Raw genomic sequence first — 25,308 nt, forward strand, 5'->3', positions numbered from 1 at the left:
TCTTGATACCCTTTGTCACATTTGTCTTTTAATGAGAGCAGAGGATGTGGAAGGAGTGGCCCCCAAATCAGCTAAGAGATGCTTCTGCTTTGTTGTCATTAATCATATCAAAATGCTTATCTTTTACAGAGTTTGCAAAATAAATATGGATTCCTTTTGTAATAAAGCAAAATAGGCTTTAAAATTGTGCATTATTCCATAATTTGCTTTAAACTTTTTAAAAAAGATTTTATTTATTTATTTGAGAGACACAGAGAGAGAGCACAAGCACATGAGCTGGGAGAGGGGTGGAGGGGGAGGGAGAAGCAGGTTCCCCGCTGAGCAGGGAGCTGAACAGGGAGCTGGGCTGGGAGCTGGGCTGGGAGCTGAGCAGGGAGCTGAGCTGGGAGCTGAGTTGGGAGCTCCATGACATGCAGGGCTCCATGTGGGCTCAGTCCCAGGACCCTGGGATCATGACCCCAGCTAAAGGCAGCTGCTTAACTGACTAAGCCACCCAGGTGTCCCTGCTCTAACCTTTTTTCACCAATTATTGAAAAGCTCTTGTTGCTCAGTGGTAGGAGCACAGACACTATGGTAGTTGCACACCACAAGCTTCAGAGGCTGGGGCTCCTCTAGACACTGTGCTGATTGGTATTCATCGTCTTTGAAAACTCTACCTATGCCATGCTAAGAGTAAACTGGTAAGTCCAAGAGCAAAAGGGGGAACCTAGAAAATATCCCAAAGCTTCAAGACAGGCTGGTCTGGCTCCTGGGAGTTTTACTGCCCTCCTTGAAGTGGAAATGCTCACAGGTTTTCAAATTCAAGATCTTTCCCAAGTCTTCTAGTAAACTGGTCAGGCAGTTCTGCTGTGCAAGATGAAGCAGACCAATAAGCAGAGTATACTCTGTGGAGTATAAAAGGTGTGTAGACAGTGTTATTATCAAAGTTCAGTAAAAGGGTGAGATTTACTGAAAAAATGGAAAGATCAGAAGCCCTGAAGAGGAAGAGTGACAAGTAGGAGGGAATCACAGGAATTTACCATTGCCTATCTTGGGTGGAGTTGCTGGCACTCATGACATCTGTGGCGGTAGTCCTGGAAGGCCTGCTGGAAGAGGTGGGTTTTTAGCAGCCACTTTTCTCAAACAGAGTTATCATAGAAATCCATATATAACAAATTTTGCTGCCCACCCCCCCCCTGCAAAATCCTGTAAGTAAATGAGGAAACAAATATATTTCTGGGGTCTCACTGTGAACCTCAAAAAATGTGAATTAATAGTACATTGGATTATTTTAGAAGATGATTGTCTGAGAGTCTCCTGCCTACTCAGTCCCCATTTCAATCCCGTGGCTTGCAATGCCACATCCCCACCTCCATCCCAAGAACTCAAAATCTCCCTCCACACTTTGATTTTCCTACCCTCTGTGCCCCCATCTCAGTTACTGTTTTGAAATTTAAGAGCAGTGGTGGAAAATCATTGTGATATGGGATAGAGATATAGACATGTATGTGATGTGCAACATGCTGTGGTTAAAGGCAAACAGCAACAACACCCATGATCTAATCCTGGCTCTGCTAGGATCTCTGAACTTATTTTGTCATAGTTAAAGTGAGAATAATGCACACTTGTCAACATTGCTGTCAGGGTGAAATGAGATCATGTCTGTGAAAGCACCAAGCCAATGCTTAACTTAATATGTGATGGGAAGATAAACCGGTATATTTTTCAAAATATGAAAACATGGCCAATAACAGATTTCTCTGTTATTTCTTATTTCTGGTCAAAGAAAATTGCAGTCATAATAACCATACCCGACTTAAACATAGTGTTAAGAACAATGTACTATCCTATTGACCAAAAAAATGCAGAGATTTTCGATTTATAATCCTTCCATTGTGGCTTTAGCATGTAGTCCTAAGCAAGATCAAAGAAAGGGCTTCATTCTAAATCAAGTTTCTTCCCTCTCACCCTCATTGGTTGTCCACAACCTGCTCATGCACAGGTCTTACCTCTGCGAGGCCCGGGGCCTTTCTTGGCTGCCTTGAGCTATCTCACCCCTTACTGACTATACCTGTTAGCACTTTCTAGCTGGGAAACTCCAATAGACACTTGTACATAAAAACATTTTCGTCAATGGTCCCCAGTTTTTGAGCACTTTGTATTTGTGTAATGCTCACAACCAACCCGTAGACCCTGCAAAACAATCGCAATTTTTACAAATGTGGGCATTATGGCAAAAAGAGATTAGGTAACCATTCCAGAGCTTGGATTCAAAGCATGAAGTTTTTCACTACAGCGACTTATCTTCCAAATGTGCTTATTATTCACTCATTTGGGTGTTTTAATTTATGGGTTAATTTAATTTGTGCCTCCATCCATAAACCATTTGTGACAATACCACTGAAAAAAAGATATTTTGTGATGCTGCTTCATTGGTTTAGGCCACTCGTGTATGTTACAGACACCTGTTAAAGCTAAGGACAGAGCTATGGATGCTAAATAGTTTCTATACATGCTTATTAAACTAACTGCGTTAGTAAAGAAAAAGGGAAATCATGAGAACCCCAAATCATTGCTAGCCCTTCGAATTGGAACCCAAGGACCTAAGTCAATGTGTGTTCATATTGACTCAGAAAGTCCAACTCAGTGTCACCAATTTTCCAAATGAAAGATTTGTGTTATTTGTTTTTCATGACGAGGTGACCCAATGCAGGGCTAACTCAAATCCTTGCTTCTCAAGTGTTTTTTAAAAAATAAATTTAGTTGATATTTAGTTATAGCCAAACATACTCAAAAGGTGGCAATGTTTTTTGTCGCCCAGTTTTTAAAAATAGCTCACCTATGTGTTAGTTGTTTAGACATTCAGATATTACTAAATATATTCTCTTACTAAAATGCTAACTGCCAAGATTCAGCCCACAGGCATATTTTTATAGGCAAGTTACATATCCCTGAAAATTTATCGTAGAAATACACAATAACGCCTACATCCCCAGGGCCAAAATCCACAAGCAGCTTCTACAGACCTGTGTGCCACAGTAGGCAACAGTTTTTCCCAACCGAAAAGAACTCATAAAAATCTCAAAGGAAATGAAAACATCTTTTTAAAAACATGAAACATCAAACCATCCAGTCTCATAAGAAGGGAAAACACAGGCTAAAAATACATCCTGTATTCTTTCCAATCCTGTTTATTGTACTCATAAATAAAAATGTCCTATATATTTTGTTTCTGCATAGATCATAAATATTTATTTATATTTATTCAACAGCAACAGGGCTAGAGGCTCCTGACAGTATCATGGTTTTGACATTTGTGCTCATGTGATTCGGCCCCTATAGACTTAGTTATTATCAACAAAAATTACCCCTGTGAATTATACCTGGGGCTTAGAGAAATTGCATCATCAGCCAAATATCAAACATTTAGCGAGTGTTTACAACACACAAGACTCCGTGGTAGATGATGTGGTCATATTCAGAATAAAAGATGTAATCCTTTACTTTAAAATGAGAGTTAAGTTGAATCCAGATATTATTACTATGTGCTTAATGTAGTATAAACAGCTGATTTCTGTAGAACTTTGAAGACTAAACCATGAAAAAAAAAACCAAAAAAGCTTCAGAAAGTCTGAGCTGAAAACAATTGGTTAGTCAATATTTTGAGAAGATCAGTCTTTGTATTATGGGGTTCTCTGTCAGTGTATTGATTCCAATACCCTGGGTATCATTGTTTAGAGTGGCATTCGCCAAAATGCATTCTAGTTTAAACTGAATGAAACAAAGTTAATGAGATTTCTCAGATCCTTTAATATGGTAATGAGTTTCCCAAACATATTTGACTATAGAAAGGTGTTTTTGGTTTTGTTTTGTTTGTTGTTGTTTTTTTTTTTGTTGTTGTTGTTGTTTTTTTATAGCTCATTTACTAACCTCTACTGGTATCCACGTTCATGTCCTTAGCAGTCTGGACATTCAAGGAAATTTTTAAAAATTTTGTGCTTTTTTTTTTTTTTGTTCTCCAAGTGTCTTTTGGATCATCAGGACAATTCCTTTTTATCTGAGTGTTGTCATGTGCTTTCAGGATCCTCTGTACCTTTCTGTTTATGATTGGGTTCCTAGCAAGCCAAATGACATCATGTCATGTTGCACGAGCAAAGATTTCCCAGTCATTTGAATATAGGAAAGTGGTAGGAAAATTGAATCATTATCTTGAGCATGGTGTATAGACTTGTTGAACTTAAGAGAAACTGTGCTGTAGTTGACAATTTGTTATTCTAGAGTCGGTAGTGTATATGTCTGTATGCCTTCTGACTTATGACAGTTTATTAACATTAGCAAAGTTAAAATGATAAAACTTTACAAAATTGTCATAGTGATTATGTTTTGAAGGACATTATTAAAATTCTTAGCAGAACAAAATAGTAAATGATAGTCAAAAATTAAAAAAAAAAAAAAAAAGAACTGCAGGTTTAATGGCAATGCACCAGAGAATTAATCATGTGAGAGAGCAATCATGTAGACAAGTAGAGTAAAATCCACAAAACATCTTTCCATTATTTAATTTGACAATTTAGTTTCAACAAAATAACATAAAATTTCATATTAATGCTGTAGGTTTATATTCTATTAGTTTAATTTGGCTTTGATTTGTAAATTTGCTTTGGTTTTATTGTCATATGAGAGCCATAGTAATTAGGAGTTTTACCCTTGTCTTTCATTTTTTAAAACTGGGAAGTAAAAAGGATTGGGTTCAAACTCAACATTTAAATCTTTCTGAGCCAGTTTTCTCACCTGTGAAATTTTCTCACTAAAACCACCTTTCTCACATAGCCATTGGCTGAAGGTCATAGATCATAAATATTTATTTATATTTATTCAACAGCAACAGGGCTAGAGGCTCCTGACAGTATCATGTGTGGCACATAATAGGAGTCCATAAAGAGCAGTTGATTATTCATCAGTAACAATGTCAAAATGTGTCACTATATTGTTTTTTTTTTTTATAGGCCTAGTTTGAAATTATAGTTTCTACTAGACTAGTTAAGATAGCTGGATTGGGCAGCAAAGGTAATGGACCAAAGAGCAAAAGAATGACTTAGCAGTATGATCTTTATGATTCTGTTTATAAGATAATAATAATAATAATACATTTCTGCAAGTAGATATATACACACATTTATATCACCAAATATACACAATAGCCAAGTGTTAAAATCAGTAGTTGGTGAAGCTGAAGATTAATATCACCATTAAAAAATAAACTGGGATTCAATAATAAATTTGGAGTATTGTTTTTTAAAACATTATTATTATTATTATTATTATTATTTTAAATAAACACTATGCCTAATGTGGGGCTCAAACTCACAACCCTGAGGTCAAGAGTTACATGCTTGGAGAGCACCTGGGTGGCTCAGCAGTTAAGCATATGCCTTCGGCTGAGGGTGTGATCCCAGGGTCTTGAGATCAAGTCCTGTATGAGGCTCTCCACAGGGATCCTGCTTTTCCCTCTGCCTATGTCTCTGCCTCTCTCATGAATGGATAAATAAAATCTTAAAAAAAAAAAAAAAGAGTTGCATGCTTAGGGTGTCTGGCTGGCTCAGTCAGTGGAGTATGAAATTCTTAATCTCAGGGTTATAAGTTTGAACCCCACAATGGATATAGAGAGACTACCTTAAAAAAAACAAAAACAAAAACAAAAACACTTGCATGCTCTACTGACTGAGCCAGCCAGGGATCCTTACAGGTTTTTTTTTTTTTTTTCTTTTTCATTTGTTTTTATTGAAGTTCAATTTGCCAACATATAGTATAACAGCCAGTGCTCATCCCATCAAGTGCCCTCCTCAGTGCCTGTTACCCAGTCAGGTTTTTTTGTTTTGTTTTGTTTCATTTTACGATGAAATCATTGCTATTTTATTTCATTTTTAAATTTAAAAATTTTTTAAATTTAAATTCAATTAACCAATATATATCGTTAGTTTCAGACATAGTGTTCAATAATTTATCAGTTGCGTATAATACCCAGTGCTCATCACATACATGCCCTCCTTAATGCCCATCACCCAATTACCCCATCCCTCTACTCAACTCCCCTCCAGCAATCTTCTGTTTGTTTCCTAGAGTTAAGAGTCTTTCATGGTTTGTCTCCCTCTCTGATGACTTCCCATTCAGTTTTCTCTCCCTTTCCCTATGATCCTCTGTGCTGTTTCTTATATTCCACATATGAGAGGAACCATATGATTGTCTTTCTCCGATTGACTTAGTTCACTCAGCATAATAACCTCCAGTTCTATCCACGTCAATATACATGGTAAGTATTCATTCTTTCTGATGTCTGTTTATAGTTTTATTATTAAAAATTAGATAAGTTTTCCAAAAAAATTAGATAAGTTTTCAAAGTTTGATATCACAGGAACAATAATTCCTTAGCATAATCAGCTGTTAGTTCTAGAGACTACATTTATGTCAATGGAGATATGCCCCCATTTTGAGTGATATCACTTATTTTTTTTGTGCAAAGCAGATGTTTTTCGGTAACATGTTTTCTAGAAGAAAATTTGTACCTAGGACTCACAGGGTAGATAAGTCTGAAAATCCTCTATCTTAACATAGTTGGCAAGCTATAACAATATTTTAAACAGGCTTTTTGTTTAAATTTTTTGAATTCATGGACTCAAAACCAAAAGAGAGTTTCTTACTAAAACATTCCTACAAAGTCTATTGTTTTGAAATTTGAGTAGTGAGTACAGGATATGTTTTGAGTACCTTATCTTTTTCTAAGATTATCTTCTTTCCTTCATACATTTTATCTTCATCATGAATGTTATTGTACATTCTTTCAGAGCTTTTTATCCTTGTGGAATTTATAGATGGTAACACTGAATTATTTTAATTCATCCTCACAAGCTACAGAGAAATCCCAAATAGAGACGTTCTTTAAAAATAGCCTAAATGGAACTAAATAGCTAAAAATTAAATACTATTTTAAAAGATGATTGTTGTGACACTGAGGTGGCTCAGTAGTTGAGCATCTGCATTTGGCTCTGGTCACAATCCCACGGTCCTGAGATCAAGTCCCACATCAGGTTCCCACTAGGGAGCCTCCCTCTGCCTATGCCTCTGCCTCTCTCTGTGTCTCTCATGAATAAGTGAATAAAATCTTTAAAAAAATGATTGTTGTTTAAAGTTATGAATCTCAGTTCATAAAACTATCAATATCAATATCCCCCATCCTCCAGAAGAATGGATAAATATGGTGTATGTAATATATTACCTTCCTGACATTTGAATATTGCTGAATTCCATAAGATGAAATATGACAAAAGACCTAAATTTATAGTAACTATGAATCTTTAACTTGGCCACTGAGGGCCACTTCTAGTGCATAAAATTGGTAAGCTTAGAATTATGATCAGTTATTGCAGAATTTTATTCTCAGAATAGTCAAAATGAACAATGCTTCAACGGACAAAATCTGAACAAACACACAAGTGAAATTTTACTCTAAGTACTTTGTAGAATGCTTATAAGTATTATGTTTCGGGATCCTTGGGTGGCGCAGCGGTTTGGCGCCTGCCTTTGGCCCAGGGCGCGATCCTGGAGACCCGGGATCGAATCCCACGTCAGGCTCCCGGTGCACGGAGCCTGCTTCTCCCTCTGCCTGTGTCTCTGCCTCTCTCTCTCTCTCTCTCTCTCTGTGTGACTGTCATAAAAAAAAAAAAAAAAAGTATTATGTTTCTATAAATAAATACATGATAAATTTCATCATAAAATCTCCTTTCTAGAAAGCTTATATTACAAATATATAATAATATAATATGTAAGCATATAATCACTTATAATTGAAAGTAAATATTCAGATATTAATATTAATCTGAATAACATACTTTGTATTACTGATATGTTTTGGCATAGGCATTTAGCTATTCTGACTTATAGAAGCCAAGTTTAAGTCTGAAACTGAAGTCAAATAGTAAATTTTGACTGCGTACTGAGGTTGAAACCAGACTCCAGGGACACCTGGGTGGCTCAGTGGTTTAGCGCCTGCCTTAGGCTCAGGGTGTGATCCCGGAGTCCTAGAATCAAGTCCCACGTCGGGCTCCCTGCATGGAGCCTGCTTCTCCCTCTGCCTGTGTCTCTACCTCTCTCTCTCTCTCTCTCCCTGTCTCTCATGAATAAATAAATAAAATCTTAAAAAAAAAAGAAAAGAAAAGAAAAAGGAACCAGACTCCTGTGGGCCCTAATTATTTATATATATATAAATATATATAAATATATATAATTTATATATATATAAATATATATAATTATTTATATATATGTGTGTATTTTTAAATTTTTCTCAAAATACATTATTATATTTTATTTTGAAGTAGTTTAGATCTTTAGTATTTAATACAGAATGAGCATTTGTAACACTGGTAATTACTTTTCAGAAAAGAAATTATGGATCTCTCTTCTTCATTACTTTAAGAGCACAGATTTACTGAAAAGCAAGATTTTTTTTTTTTTTAACCAAGGAAAGGATAAGACTATTTGTCAGGGGGAGGATGGTAGTGTATATATATATATATATATATATATATATATATATATATATATATATATAGAAGGTCCATGGAGAAGTGGCTTCCTAGGGTGTAAAGACCATGGGCTTTGTGTACATATAGTTTATATTCAAATTTCAGTTCTACTTTTTTCTAGCTGAATGATCTTGGGAAAATTTCTTATTTTCCAGATAGATGACATCTTCGTTGATAAAATTGAGGCAATAAAAACTACCTTTCAGAGTTGTTAACATTAGGCAAATTAATTTATGTGAATGAATAACACACAGCCTATTACCTAGTAAATAGTCAAAAACTGTGACTTCCTCCTTAGGGGAAAAAGTTTTGAAAAGGTCAAATGTAAGATGTGATTAAACCTCTGCCTTTACTAAGTGAACTAATGGATAACCCAGGTGCCTCCTCTGCCTTAGGCTAGTTACTATACGCATCCATATGTGGGAATTCTCTGTAGGACAAAGATGTCTGAGCTCCTTAGATGAAAAGCGTGGTAACAGAGAGAAGTGATGTTCTTTTTAAAATATTTTAATTTATTTATTCATGAGAGACACAGAGAGAGAAGTACAGACATAGGTAGAGGAAGAAGCAGGCTCCCTACAGGGAGCCTGATGTAGGACTTGATTCCAGAACCCTGGGATCAGGACCTGAACCAAAGGCAGATGTTTAAGCACTAAGCCACCCAGGTGCCCCGAAAAGCAGTATTCTGATCACTTCTAGGTGCATTGCAAATGTGCCACACAGAAAGTTTTCTTTTTTTTTTTTAATTTTTTTTCTTTTTTTTTTTTCACAGAAAGTTTTCTGTTCACCATTCCCCTCGCATGTTTTCTCCAGGATTCAGCTCTTCTCTGTGCTCGTCAGAGAGCTGCTGAGCATGGACCCAGCAGCTACATGCCAACCCTTTCAGAACAACCAGGAAATCCCTGAGCCTGCTCATATCTCCAGAAAAATGGAGGAGTGGGGGAGTGCTTTGGAGGAGCTGGGCTGGAGTTCATCTCATTCTGACCCTTTAAAGTTCAGTCCCTGACCCACAGTTGGGAAGAACTAGAAATGTTTCTATTTATTGTTATCATCAACAGTGATGTTATTGTTACTTACACTATTCAAGGATGTTTCTTCTTGTCTTGAAATAGGACAAATGAAGTTATGAGGAACAATCATTAAAAGTAAAAATATGTTTCCCATTTTCCTAGCTAATGCTTAGAAAATGTAGAGAATGCAGTTGGCCATTGAAGACAAAGCTCAAGTGATTTAACCATCATTTTCAGGAAATTCATGGGAAATCTTATTTTGGGTTCTTCACTTGGGTGTTTTTATGACAAGAGTTGTCATTATATTTATTGTATCTATTTCTTGTTTTGCTACAATTGTGTCTTATAAAATGTTTACTCTTTTTCATAGAATGTTAAATATATTTCATAAGTGCCAGGAAAAACTGAGAACCACCTAAAAATCTGGAAACCTACTGTGTCTTGTGCTCAATGCCAGAAGAGACAACAACAAGAAGTCAGTAAAAGGAAATGAGAGATGACATCTGGGATGGGCCATTCAACAATATGGCAGGAAAAGGTAAAAGATAAGGGTCTGGATTGCTCCCTCCTCTCACAGCCCTGAGATATGCCTCCAGCCATTCAACTTCAGCAGATGATTATTTGTGTCAACTTTTTGAGGAAACAGAGATCTGGCCACATAGGCCCCCTTCACTCTGCTGCCTTCACCATGAGTTTCCTTGGATCTCCGAAGAGAAGAGGACTTACTTCCCTTAGGAAAGACTCCTTAGCTACATGTGATCCCATCCTTTCCAAACTTCTTTATGGCCTTGTTCTCCACGGTCATCTTTCCATGGAGTGTCAGTTATCCTTGCTACCTTGACGTCTCCTCAACCTATAAACATGTTCTCTTTCCTCATTCCCATCCAAATGTCCCACCTCTTTTCCTCCTTTTATTACCAAACCCTCACTTTTCAACTCAGGTCTGCTCCTTCCACTCTCCTAAAAGGGTTCTCCCGTAGGTCCCATCCATGGCCTTGCTACACAGTAATCCATGGGCCTTTCTCCTGTTCTTATCTTCTCTGGCCTCAGTAGCACTGGTCACTATTGACCATCTAGTGCTGGCTGAACGTCTCTTCCCAGAAGTCTTAGACTTTCCTCCCTGACCTTTGACCTCACTACACTCTGCAGACTTTTTTCTCTTCTCCCCATTAAATGAAATGTTACAAAGGGTCTTCTTGATCCTCTTCATCCCGCTCTCTTTTTGCGGTGTCTGTTGAGAGCTTTTCCACTTTTTGTAAGTGATTCTAAAAGTTATGTTTCCAATCGTTTACCCCCCATCCTGCCCTGACAATGAATCCTTGTGTTTCCAATCCTGACTTCTCTCTTAAATCAGCACCTGAATTTCCAACTGCCTGCTACATGCCTCTGTCCTAAGACAATTTAAAATTTAAAATCAGGGATCCCTGGGTGGCGCAGCGGTTTGGCGCCTGCCTTTGGCCCAGGGCGTGATCCTGGAGACCCGGGATCGAATCCCACATCGGGCTCCCGGTGCATGGAGCCTGCTTCTCCCTCTGCCTGTGTCTCTGCCTCTCTCTCTCTCTCACTGTGTGCCTATCATAAATAAATAAAAATTAAAAAAAAATAAAAAATAAAAAAATAAAATTTAAAATCAAAGCAAAAGGAGTCATCTCATCTCTGAAACTTTCTTGCGTGGGTTTAGTGCATTTCTAGCCACTCAGAACATTTGGGAGCACATTCAGCTCCTTCTTTTCATTTCCTTCGTGAACTTAATCAGTGAGAAAAGACCAGACTTTGGAACCAAATTGACTTGGGTTGAATCCCTCTTCTGCTTACTAGAACTGTGACCTCAGGCTAATTGCTTAATCTCCCTGAATTTCTTAATCTGAATTAATCGAGTACCCATATTTACCCAACATAGATGTTGCACCAATTAAATGTTTTACAAACCACCTTGTACAGGCCTGACATATAATAGACATGCAAATAATTTTTCTGTTTTACTTTTTTTGGTTTGTTCCCAAATAGTGTCTATTGCCTTAGCATTTTCTCTCTCAATATTGCTGACATTGTCAACATCTTAGTTTCATATTGCATTATCATTTACCTATGTCATTGCAACTTTTTAAAAACTATCTTCTTGACTGCATCATCTCCCAGCATCCTATCCATCCTCCCTACATTTCCAGGATTCTTTCTAGAACACTGACATAGTGCTGGGATGGCACATGGCACACAGAAGAGATTACAAACACCCCATCTGGGTGTTCAAGTTATTCCATAAATTGGTCCTTTCAACTTTTTAAAATCACTACTACATAAGCAGGCAGGCCCCTGGGCCCAGTACTTTAGTCAGACCGGACTCTTTGTTAGACATTCTTTTCTTTCCCACCTCCTTGCCTTTGCTCCCTCAGTGCTCTTTGCCAGCCAGTGGTGTCCTAAGACCCAGCTAGGGCATGTGGCCATAGAGCCTATTGTTTTCAATTTAATAAACAGCACTAAGAGACTATCACAAGGAGGTAAGTTTAATTTAATACAGAAATCAGATGTCAGGAACCTTTCTAAGTGCTTTGGAAGTATTAATTCAGTCCCTACAACAACCCTACAAAGTAGACACTATTATAATTCTAGTTCAAAAGATTAGGAAACTGTAACATTAACAACAGGTTATGTCATGTGCCCAAGATAATAATAAGGAGCTAAGAAACAGCAGAGCCAGTTTTCAAACACAGATGGTCAAAGATAGTTAAGAGTCTGTGCTCTCTAACTCATCACCATGCCCTTCATCCTAAATGTTTGCTGGGGCAGCACCAAGGTAAGCAGTTCTAACTAGGGTTACCAGTCCAAGTGAAGCTTGACACCAACAGGTAGAACCAAGATATAAAGCCAAATGGATCCAGAATGACATAGAGTGAAGTGTAAGAAGGTTCAAAGTTGACAGTTGCAAGATAAGCAGATAGGAATTACATAAGCAACATTCAGGGGCTCGTGATCGCTATGAATGGTTCAGGGATCCAATACAGGCAAGTCTGTCCTAACAGTCACTGTCCCCCCATGAGAGGTGAGCCTCCAGAGAGGAGGAATGATGTGTTTCTCACTTCGTAGCCTCCATAGCATCTGGCACAGCACCTTTATTTAGTTGACAAGTGTTTTTCAGGTGCTTATATGTGTTGGGAACACTACAGGGTTTAGGAATATTTCATGGTCACTGCCCACCCCCCCAACCTTGGAATTGCTTCTGTGCTTTTGCTCTGATTTGATCTATAAATTGTGTTTGTACGAGACATCTGATTACCAAGGGTTTTCTCCATGGTCTTTGCAGAAGATCTACAAATCACCTTAAAATACTGGGATATCTGGAAGTGAATTAGAGCTGGGGCTTAAAGATGCCACTCTGGGGAGTTTTAATTAGAACTGCAAATGCATCATAGATTCTTCGCCATTTGGTGAATCAAACCTGATCCCAATAAAATTGCCACATGGCTCAATTACAAGCGTTGTGCCTTAGCCTTCTCTGTATTCCCCCTGGTGTCTTGCAGAGACTCTAAATATGGTAGGTTTGCTAGATCTGTTAGATGATAAGTCATGCTAGTGAAAACTTTGTATTTGAGCACTTTCTCTTTTTGTCTTTTGAAGATTAAAGGTGTTTTCCTTGGGGGAAAATTGGCTGTTACAACACAGAAAAATCTGGGTTGTCACAAGTCTCCAACTCTAGGATTTAACAATAGCAGAAAAAGAGTCCTGATTTTTTGAGATAAATGTCTCTATTTTAAAAGCTTACAAAGTAAAGTTCATTCTGTTTATTATTTACTATCAACACACAATGTTTTGCTTCCACTTGGGTTAAAAAAGAGGTTTTTATGGGCATTTCCCTCCAAATCGTGTAATTATGGGGATTTTGAAATTACTGGAACTACTCTCTGACCTTCAGACAGAACTATGTTTTAAAATTTCCCTGAGTAGCTGAGAATTTGTCCTGTTTTTAGATATCTTTAGAGCAGATTGCACAACCACCACTAGTAACCTGTTGTGTTTAATGGCTCGAGTCTTATTTCTAATGTAATCTCACCTGTGACATTTCCCTTCCTCTCTTCAGTGGAGCTTGAGAACAGCTGGGTAACTTTGGGTAATTACATTGTGAAGTCATTTCTCTTAAGAAGAGATGTGAGAAACTTTAGGAAATGGAATTAGTGGAATTATACATCCTTGCATGTGGGAACTTCCTGAATAGTGATGATGCTTATATATAGAGAAGAGTTACTTGGATATATGGTGTGACTGCTCTTGGAGTACAAATACTTGAGATTGAGTCTTGGCTCCAACTCCTACAACTTATGTGACTTTAAAGGAATATAATATAATCTTTATGAGATTCAATTTCTTTTTTTTTTTTTAAGATTCTATTTATTTATTCATAGAGACACAGAGAGAGAGAGAGAGAGAGAGAGAGAGGCAGAGACACAGGCAGAGGGAGAAGCAGGCTCCATGCAGCGAGCCCGATGTGGGACTCAATCCCGGGTCTCCAGGATCACACCCCCGGCTGCAGGCGTCGCTAAACCGCCACGCCACCGGGGCTGCCAGAGATTCAATTTCTTTATGTGTAAAATAGGATCATAATTACCCAACAGAGTGATGTTTCCAACACTCAAGTACTATGCGTATATGATGCATGACTGTTGCACCCCAGGTATAAACCTCAAATCCTATTCCATTTTGACTTCACCTTTATAGAAAACATTATGCTGTATCTTACATTAAACAGATCTAAACAATATTTCTTTTGGGATGGAAACAGCCATTTAGCTGCAATTCATTATTACTCAGTTATCACAGAAGAATAGGAAATTATACTTGTGTGCCTACCTTCCTCATGAGGTTGTAAGTTTTTTAGGGCACGGATTCAGTGTTATTACTCTTTATAGCCTCCACTATATGCACAAAGTACATATTTAGAAATATTTATTGGTTTCAAAAATTGTGTGCTTGGAACATCTGGATGGCTCAGTTTGTTAAGCATCTGCCTTCAGCTCAGGTCATGATCTCGAGGTCCTGGGATCCAGGCCTAAGTCGGGCTCTCTTCTCAGTGGGGAGCCTGCTTCTCCCTCTGCCCTTCTCTCCCTGCTTGTGCTCTATCTCTTTCTCTATCAAATAAATAAATAAATAAAATCTTTAAAGAAATTATGTGTTTGAATGACTTTTAATGCTTTAAATGTTAGCTGGTCACCTAAAGGGAGACTTGATATGCTATTAAGTACTAGTAACTTCTTCCTATCTTCAAGTATATAAAAGATGTTTTCCTTCACATACTCCACATTTATCCTCATAGAGATCCTTAATATTGAGTAATATGGCATATCCCAAATCCTGGAAATTCTTCTTTGACCTGAAACTGTATGTTTATCCTAAAAGTGAGAAAAATTTGATGATTGCAGATTGTAAATGAATTATTAGACAAAGAAGTAAGATATTTAAAAATAGGCACGAGTGAAAGAAGCAATGAACATTTAAATGACAAATATTTTACTTCAGGGACTTGGCTAAATCATTTGAAAATCTTGGGGCCAATTATGTGAACTCTGGAGACTGTTGGGAGGGTAGTTACAGCTATGTGGGTGCTGGAAAAGAATATGTCTTTTCTTTACACAAGCTTCCAGAACTAGTTCTCATGAATGCCTAAAATATTTGGTGTGGTGTTTTGTAAAGTCATGTCAGGAGGGTTTTTTTCCCTCCCCTTTGCTTTAAGAGAAACTATTGTCTTCTTGAGCTTCTTTTCAAACACAATTTGCTTCATGTTGGTGTATGTTGTTGAATATTTGCAGCAACTTCATAAATTATTTTAAGCTTTTCAGTTTAGCTATATGATTTAAACCTGTTCCATTTAAAATGCAAATTTGCCAAAAGGGGGTGTAAATAAGAATAATTTAGCTTTTCCTCTTTTTTTTTTTTTTTTGGTTGACCTTATTAAACAAAAGAACTACTTGAGTTCACCTTCTTCAGACTGGGGGAGGGAGTGAATAAACACTTTCTCTCCTAATTGGAATTGGGCATCTTGTACATTTGGCTTAGTTGGGCTGATGGTCAGAGATCCCACAGCCCACCAACTAGACAATGTTTTTAGGATAGCCACAGCCTCCAAGGCACTTGGGCTACACAAGACCACCCAAACCCAGCTGCAGAAATTTCTGATCAATTATAGAGACTCATTGCTACTACTCAGGAGTATAACCTTATTATTTCTCCTAGTACAGTACTCCAGGTCCTTGATAGGAAATCCTCTTGCCACCCTAGGTATAGAGAATCCTGACACAGTTAAGTATGTGATTTGAATGACAGGTATCATACATAGGAGAGATATACCCTGAGGGTTCCTCTTCACAACATGGGGGGGGGGGGGCGCTGTGATTAGAGCTGTCCTCCAGAACTTTCAAAAAAATTTGAAAGTTCTAAATGCCTTTCCTATTATTAGTGTAAACCAGGAAAATAAGCCAGAGTTAAATCATGAGATTGGAAATTAATTTGGAATCTATACTTCACCTCTGAAAGGATGTCATGTTAAATTTAACACCAATCCTAGTAGGACAAATGATAAATGTCTTCTGTCAATATTTGTTGTAGCCATTTTCTGATTTACTCTGGGAATTATCCTCTCAGCATGAATTGATTTTTTTTTAAAATTTTTATTTATTTATGATAGTCACACAGAGAGAGAGAGAGAGAGAGAGGCAGAGACACAGGCAGAGAGAGAAACAGGCTCCATGCACGGGGAGCCCGACGTGGGATTCGATCCCGGGTCTCCAGGATCGCGCCCTGGGCCAAAGGCAGGCGCCAAACCGCTGCGCCACCCAGGGATCCCTTTTTTTTTTTTTTTTAATTTTTATTTATTTATGATAGTCACACAGAGAGAGAGAGAGAGGCAGAGACACAGGCAGAGGGAGAAGCATCAGCATGAATTGATTTGAATTGAAATTACATCAATAATTAAAATAATTGATCATTGTAGTAGTGAGAAAACAACTTCCAGTTTCTGCATTATGTATGCAAATATCAGGTCACCATGCTTGTTGAGAAATGGCAGTCTGGTTAAAGATGATGGAAGCAGAGCTACAGTCTTTCAGAAGAGAAAACTCTGGAAGCAGAAAAACTGTAGGGGTGACTTCTCTGTACACAAAGAGCTCTGTCTTCATCCTGGCTAGACAATAAGGAATGTAAGTGTCTGGGAAGTGGGCCCTACTGGCTGGAATTAACAAAGGCCTTTTCCAGGTAGATGCAGGGAAGTAGCTAGGAAGGATGGACCAGAGCTTGCAGGTTGAGTGCAAGATGAGAGTCTCATCTACATTGTTAGCAATATTTTCTAAATGCTTTACTCTCTGTGTTATCTTTGTGATTGTTCCACCTTCCAGTCAAACTTAGGTGACAGTTACAGATTTGTTAGGGCTTACAGATAAGAGAAAAAATGGGTGAGAGTTTTGGAGATGATATCACAAAGCTTTAACACCAAGGCGGTGGCAGGAAATAATAATCAGCAAGACCCTCCCAGGCAGGAGAAGGAGAACTGCAAGACCCATTGCTCTAACTCTCTGCACTGACCCTGGAAGATGCTGAGTTTTACCAGATTGAGAAAAGTGATTCTACCTCGCAGACGGGACTGGGGCACTTAGCTTATTTATGAATGAGATGTTTCCATAAGCCAGTGAGGTTGCACAAACAGAGAAGATTAGGGGACCAGCTTGGGGCATCCATTATCCTTTGCATTTGAGCAAGTCTTACTTTATGACTAAATGCAGACATTTAGGAACAAAGAGTAGAAAAAAAATGTATCATAACACTAGAATGTTTATTGTCAGCAAGAAAGTATTTGTTGGTGTGGCAAAAACCATGTAATAGGGAGAAGAGAGATCTCTTAGAAAAAAAGGATGATGAACTGACCAGCACAAAGATCATAAGGGTAGGTCATTTAGGGCAAAGTTTCTAAGAATGCTCTTAGAAACTTAAAAAAAGTATAACTGGCATATGGGAGACAGCCTCTAGATGGCCCTCAATGAATCCCACTTTCTGGTAGTCACACCTTTGTGTAATCCCCTCTTGCACTGTACCAAATTAGGCTATGTGACCCATATCTTATAACAGAAAGTGATGATATGTTGCTTTTGAAGTTAGCCTATGAAAAGATTTTGGCTTCCATTTTGAGATTCTTTCTTTCTTTGTTTATTTCTTTGTTTCTTTTTCTTCTTTCTTTCTCTTCCTTCCTTCCTTCCTTCCTTCTTTCTTTTTCTTTCCTCTTTCTTTCCTTCTTTCACCTCTATCTCTCTCTCATAGATCAGTTTCTCTGAGGGAAGTCATGCCATAAGCGGCCCATGGAGAGGCCCATGTGGTAAGGAACTGAGGCTACTTGTCAACAGACAGGCATGAGCTTGGAAGCAAATCTTTTAGCCCCAGTCAAGTCTTCAGAAACTCCAGCCCTGACTGATACTGTGAATGCTGCCTCATACAAGATCCTCCAGAATCATCCAGCTAAGTCAAGCCAGATTCTTGATCCTCAGAACTATGTGAGATAATAACATTTGCTGTTTTAATCTGCTAAATTTTGGGATGATTTATTACACAATGAGAGATAATGAAGGCATGGCAGAAAAGAGCCAAGAAGTCCAGAAGGAATGTTAAATGGGTGAGGCAGATTTAGATCTTACCCAATATAGATCTCATTCTCAGCACATCTTCTGATATGGTGGGCTTTGGGTTGAACACAAGTTAAGGGATAAGATGGTGGATTAGCTTGTCCTCATCAAATCTTCCAACAAAGTGGAGAGGAAAATGCCTACTCTGGACAATAGAAACCTAACTGGGGAGGACCAAGTAGAGTCAGCATCCAGGCAGAGAGAAGCTTCTGGGAATCTGTTCAAGAGTGGGAGGAAGTACTTATAACATGGAGGAGAAATGGGTAAGTGGAGAAACTTGCTTCCCACAAATCTCTCACTTCAAAGGGAAAAGGAGAATGACCATTCAAAACAAGAAGGGCCTCAACTTATTTTTCACCAGCAGAGTCAGAGATCATTTGGGGAGGTGGGGTCTGAGAACCAGGCATTCATGATGATCATTTCCAAGTGATCTTTTTGCTTCCTGGAAAAAAAGGAGAGCACAGAGGTCCATGAACAGCCTCTTATCAGAAGGAAGCATACCCAAGGAAGGGGACTTTAAAATCCCATCTCTGAGTAGTCATTCCTTTATTCTGATTTATCAAATTTCTATGTCAAATTTCCATATGGGTGAGGTGAATGAAACAGCAAATTGGGCTACATGTTTTGCTATAGGAAACCTATCCAGTTAAACAGAAGACTCCATGGAAGCAGTGAGGAAAAAAGTAACTTTGGAAGAAATTACCTGACACAATCAACCCCAGGAGAAGTATGTGGCATGCTCTTGGAAAACTAACACAACCATGGTAAAATAGGAACATGTTGAGATCAGGGCAGTTAGTGTGTGGGTCCCAAGAGGTCCAATGGATCCCAGGGAAAGAGGAGTCATCATGGTAGTAAACCGTCTCTAAGATCTGTTACAAGACACTAGGTAAAGAAAGTCTCCCACAGGGAGGGAAGAAGAGCAAACTCGTTCTGAACCCTTTGATCTTGGAGAAGCTGATCAAGCAGTGAGAAGTGAATCGGACGGAAGAGACCAAGACATTAGAGATTGAACTACGGAGTGGATTACTCTGCCAGTTCCCTCTCCAACTGAAGTCTATTCCAGAAAGAGATAAGGGAAATGGAGAAATCAGACACTAAATAATAACCTGTAGCCTCTTCCAAGAGGGAAAGCAAATTATGGGAAAGAGTTGGAGATAAGTGTCCTTTTGGCACCAAAATGTGAATTCTTGATTTACTTTTTTTTATTAGAGGAAGTGGCATCACTTACAGGATTCCTCATCTATTTTTCACATTTGCTAGCCAATAATTTACTTAGACTTTAGACAATAGTTGATTGTATTATAGAACAATATGAATGACACATGTTAAGTGGGAAATAAAAAGTAGATTACAAAAAGTATATGTAATATCATTCAACATTTATTTATTTATTTATTTATTTATTTATTTATTTTTAAAGGTTTTATTTATTTATTCATGAGAGACACACACACACACACACACACACAGAGAGAGAGAGAGAGAGAGAGAGGCAGAGACACAGGCAGAGGGAGAAGCAGGCTCCATGCAGGGAGCTTGACGTGGGACTCCATCCCAGGTTCCCAGGATCACGCCCTGGGCTGAAGGTGGTGCTAAACTACTGAGCCACCTGGGCTACCCTCAATTTTTGTTTTTTAAAAGCATAGATGTTATATAAAAAGATGCTCAGTATCATAGTAACTAAGTTAATGCAATTTTTTTTTAAGATTTTATTTATATATTCATGAGAGACACAGAGTGAGAGAGAGGCAGAGGGGAAAGCAGGCTCCATACAGGAAGCCTGATGTGGGACTCGATCCCGAGTCTCCAGGATCACACCCCGGGCTGCAAGCGGCGCTAAACTGCAATGCCACCGGGGCTGCCCAGTTAATGCAAATTAAAACACAAATGAGATATCACTATGCATCTATTGGAATACCTAAAGTGTTGTTGTTGTTGTTGTTGTTGTTTAATGTTATAATACCATATGTGGGCAAGGATTAGACCAACTAGAACTCTCATTCATTGCTGGTGCAAATGCAACCGAAAAGCAATTTGGCAGTTTTACTTTCAAGGTTTTTGTTTTTGTTTTTGTTTTTGTTTTGTTTTGTTTTGTTTTGGTTTTTTAACTGTATGAAGTTAAGGGCATTTTTATACTTTATTTTTAAATAATTTATAAAGTTTTATTTTATAAAGTTAAACACATCATGTTTTCTAGTAATGTTATTCCTAGGTATTTCCCTAAAAGAAATGAAAAATGTATGTTCACACAAAAACTTATCATATATTTTATAGTGGCTTTCTTTATTCATAATTGCCAAAGCTGAAATATTCTTCAGGCGATGAAAGGACAAACTTAATATATCCAACGGCACATCACGTAGCAATAAAAAAATAAAACCTACACAGTACCAATATAAGCAATAACATGGAAAAAGCTCAATGAGTAATGTTAAGAGAAAGAAGGCTATGTACTGTATGACTCCAATTATAAGGCATTCTGGAAAGGCAAAGGTATAGAGGCAGAAAATACATCAGTGGCAAAGGTATAGGGGCAGAAAATACATCAGTGGGTGGAAGGTGAGATTGACTTTAAGGGGGCACAGATAATTTGTGTGGGTTCTGGAAATGTACTATATCTTGATTGATTGATAGAGACTTTACTAATGGCCTGAATTTCACTTTTAAAACTTCTTTTTTAAATTATTTTTTAAAAGATTGTATTTATTTGAGAGAGAGAGAGGGAGAAAGAACACAAGCAGTGAGGAGAAGCAGATGGAGAGGGAGAAGCAGATTCCCCATATAGGGCTTCACCCAGGACCCCAAGACCATGACCTGAGCCCAGGTGCCTCTGTTTTTTCTTATTATAATGATTGCATATTTTATTTTATAAATACAAAGTAGAAAGAAAACAATTAAATTACCCTTTCTACATGCATTTGTTAACAAATATAAATAAATATTATATATGCTACCTGAATCTAGCTTCCTAAATATCATTCTCTACTAAATAGAACTAGAGCCCCTTAAAAAAATTGATTCCAAAGCTCGGGCAGGGGATATGCCACACGAGTCTGGGATATCTCATTGTACCAGAAAATTAGGATTTACTCAACAAATGAAAGCATGATGGGGCTCTATCAAAAGGACACAGGAGACATCTGGAAAGGGCTCCCCACTGACCAAATCTTAGACAATTTAGACATCAAAATAAATAATGGTAGCAATGGATTATAGCCCACTGAGCAAAATAAAAATCCAAGAGCCTATACTGACATACATACACACATAAAGGAAAGCTCTTCTTCCTTACAGTAGAATGTCAACTCATTAAATATAGAAGAAATAAAAAGAGTTTAAAATCTTCAATGGATGCTAAAGCAAATATGTCAAACATTGCTGAGTAACAATATATTTATATAGCTTCACAGTGAAGACACCTAGAGAACACCACCCTAATCAAGTGATTGAAATTAATATTATCAATCGTATGTTCCTCCATATGATTGATACAAAATGAAGGACATACCATCACTTCTGTGATTTTTCTGGCCAAAATGCATAACTAAATATAAGGAAACAACGGACAAACACAAATAGAGAGCCTACAGTATAACCGCTGTATTCTTTAAAAACTACAAGGTTAAGGAAACCATAGCAAGGCCAAGGTACCATTTCAGTTTAGAGACGACAAAGAGATATGATAAATACATGCAATTTCTACCCTTGGATTGGATCCTTAATTAGGAAAAAATAGAACTAAAGTATCACAGGATCATTGATAAAATTTGAACTATGGATTAGATAGTAGTATTAAATCTATGTTAAATGTCCTGATGTTGATAATGGGAAATATATCAAAGTATTTAGGGGGAAAGTTGACATGATGTCTCCAATTCATGCTTAACATGCTTCAGAAAAATATATATTCAGTGTAGATAGATCAAAGATAAAATAAATAGGGCAATATGCAAAAAATTAGTGAAGCTGCATAAAGGGCATATGGGAGATCCATGTATTATTGCAACTTCTGCAAGTTTAAAATTATGTCAAAATAAGTTGTACAAAATAATGTTAGGGACATACTAGAGTTGGTCTGTACCATCTTTTGCTCTCAGTGAGCGAGCAGGGTTGCAACCAGAGTTTTTAGAACTCTTTAAGGGAAGTTGCCAGAATGTTTATAGGAACTCTGGATGCTTCTTAAATCTAGTGGGATCTTTACCCAGCAAAGGTGGTATCATATGTAGCTTTACATCCATATGGAAACTTGAGGAGGCCTATATTCAATTGGGAACATGTTGGGTTACCACTTTATTTATAGATCCTTCCCCACAACTTTCCATATATTTTGCTATTCCAAAAAAAATTTTAAGGTGATTTATTGGCTTAGCATATATACTCTGTACAGACCTAAATCCCCTATTGTGTTGTATTTTGCCTGGTCTTGAATGTGTAGGACAGAAATCAGGCCAGAAGATGTGTGGGAATATGAATCAGCTGAAAAAAAGGTCTATAGGAATTAAAGTTGTAGTTTCTCCAAATAGTCTTCCAGTCCTGGCTGAGGGGATAAAGGGACATGTGGAAGGTTTATGAACTTTTCTTCCTTAAGTACCATCACCTGCTCCTCCATGCTCTTAAAGCTTGTACTACCTTAAGCAATGAGGAAAGATCAGTGACTAAAATAAATAAAAATAATCCTGCATTAAAAATTGACATTAATATGGTGTAATGGAGATAAAGCAGAATTTGGTATCAAAATAGCTGGATATGAGTTTGGCAAACCACCCTATCTCGCTATGTCTCCATTTCTCTAGAACAGGACATACCTTCCTGTTTTTGAAGGTAAATAGAGAGTTCTTATATAACAAAGAAAGCACATGAAAAATGATAACCATAAAGGAAAAGATTGATAAATTAGACTACATTAAAATTGATAATTGAAAAAATAAAAATAAAATAAAATTGAGAATTGTTCATCAGAAGATACCACGAAGAAAGTGAAAAAGCAAGCCATAAACCAGGAAAAAAAATGTATCTTTAATATAAATTACAAAGAATTTATATCCAAAATATATTAAGAACTCCTACCAATCAATAAGAAAAAGATAACCCAATAGAAAAAAATGAGCAACAGATTTCAACAGACACATTAGAAGAAAAGATATCCAAGTGGCAATAAACACATGAAAAAGGGCTCAATCCCATTGGTAATAATCAAAGAAATGCAAATTAAAATAGGTACTCTATTTTCCCATCAGGAAGTATGAAATTAAAGATCAAATAGCAATGTACTAGTGAGTAGCCAGAACAAGAATATTCATTTGCTCTTGATGGAGATGTAAATTGGTATAATCAAATGAAAGCAATTTGACATTATCTAATAAGTGTATAGTTTGTGACCCAATAATTCCACTACCAGATATATTTACCTTAACATATGCATATGTGCACTCCAGAACGCAAGTAGAAAAAAGCTCATAAAAGCATCATTTGCATTAGCCAAAACCTGGTAATAATCTGAATGTCCATCAATAGTAAAGGGATAAATAAGTTGTGGGATATTCATTCAATGAAAATACTTCATTGTAATGAAAACAAATGAACTACAGCTGGAAACCATGTCGATAAATCTCAAAAACATTATGTGGAGTGAAAGAAGCCAGGCTTCAAAGAATACATAGAGTACAACTCTATTTAACTCAAGTTAAACACACAAACAAACATTACAATGTTTAGGAATGGATATAGGGTGGCAAAATTGTAAAGAAAAGCCAGGAAGTGATGGCCATAAAAATGGTTCCTTGTGGAATACAGGTTGGCGGGGGAGTTGAGGAGGGAAGGAAGTGATTTGGGTGCTCTGACATTGGTTTGCAACCTGGAGGTGGTTCCACAGTTGATGGTCTTAATTCCTTGAGTTGTGCATGTTTTGCGTACTTTATGATATGTTCATTATATTTCATAATAAAGGGGTTAGCTTTTATTTTAAAGGACTTAATTCTATCAGCCATATCTATATCAAACATCTGTTACGAGTCAAGTAAGAAATGTAAGGACATTTTTAAAACTATAAGTTATCCTGTGTCTACAGTATCATTATTTTTAGTAATAACAATAGGTAAATACTTATAAAGAACCGAAGAGTAGTGTATCCTCAATTGAAAAATCACATTTCTAAGGGCCTAATGGCTACTAGCCGAAAGTTCTGTTAAAATAAATTCATCCTGTCTAGACCAACTCAGCATCAAAAGTGAAAACAGATGACTTAGCTATTTCCTTTTCTTTTAACATATGACTGGTAATGCTCACCGATAGGGCTTTGGGGCTAAGTATGTGAAGATTAAGTCAAAAGGCTCAGGGTAAGAACTGAAAACCAAGGAAGAAAATTTTAATTGAAAATCTAGAAGCGCTACTGAAAATGTTATGTTTCTTTTTTTTTTTTTTTTTTTTTGAAAATGTTATGTTTCTTTTGGCTTCTTGTGTATAGCTGTTTATTTTAAATATTTATTATTTATTATTATTGATAACATTGAAAATCAGATTAATAATAAATACTAACTACACTGAATTTTAGAGAATGTTTGTTTCATTTAATATCATTCACTTTGTGAATTTAGTGAGGATCTTTTCTTCAATTCTCTACACCCTACCATGTCTAAAATCTGTTACCTATTATTATTAATAAATTATTAATGCATTACTTTCATAATGCTTTTCTGTCTTCAGTGATTTAGTGACATACATAAACACAGGAGCTTTTATGGAAGAAATTATTTGTATATCTCCTTGGAGTTTTATACTATAATTCTTGGAATAATCCTCAACATTCCCTTTTCTCCCTCCACAACTAATCAGTCACCTGATCCTCCTGATTGTACTTTTGTTTCATTTCTTAAAAAAATCTCTGGATTCTGTATTTTCGTTCTTCTCATTGGATATGAGTTTAATTCTCTCCAAGGAGCTATTAAGATAGCTCCTAACTGGTTCTTCTGCTTCTAATCTCTCTCTCCACAAATTCATTCTTCTCATGAAACACTTTCCAAAACACATGATTCGATCATGTCACTCTCTCTCATTGAAATCTTGATGGCTTATTCAGCTTTG

Source organism: Canis aureus, chromosome 25 (genome assembly GCF_053574225.1).
Source record: "Canis aureus isolate CA01 chromosome 25, VMU_Caureus_v.1.0, whole genome shotgun sequence".
NCBI lineage: Eukaryota > Metazoa > Chordata > Mammalia > Carnivora > Canidae > Canis > Canis aureus.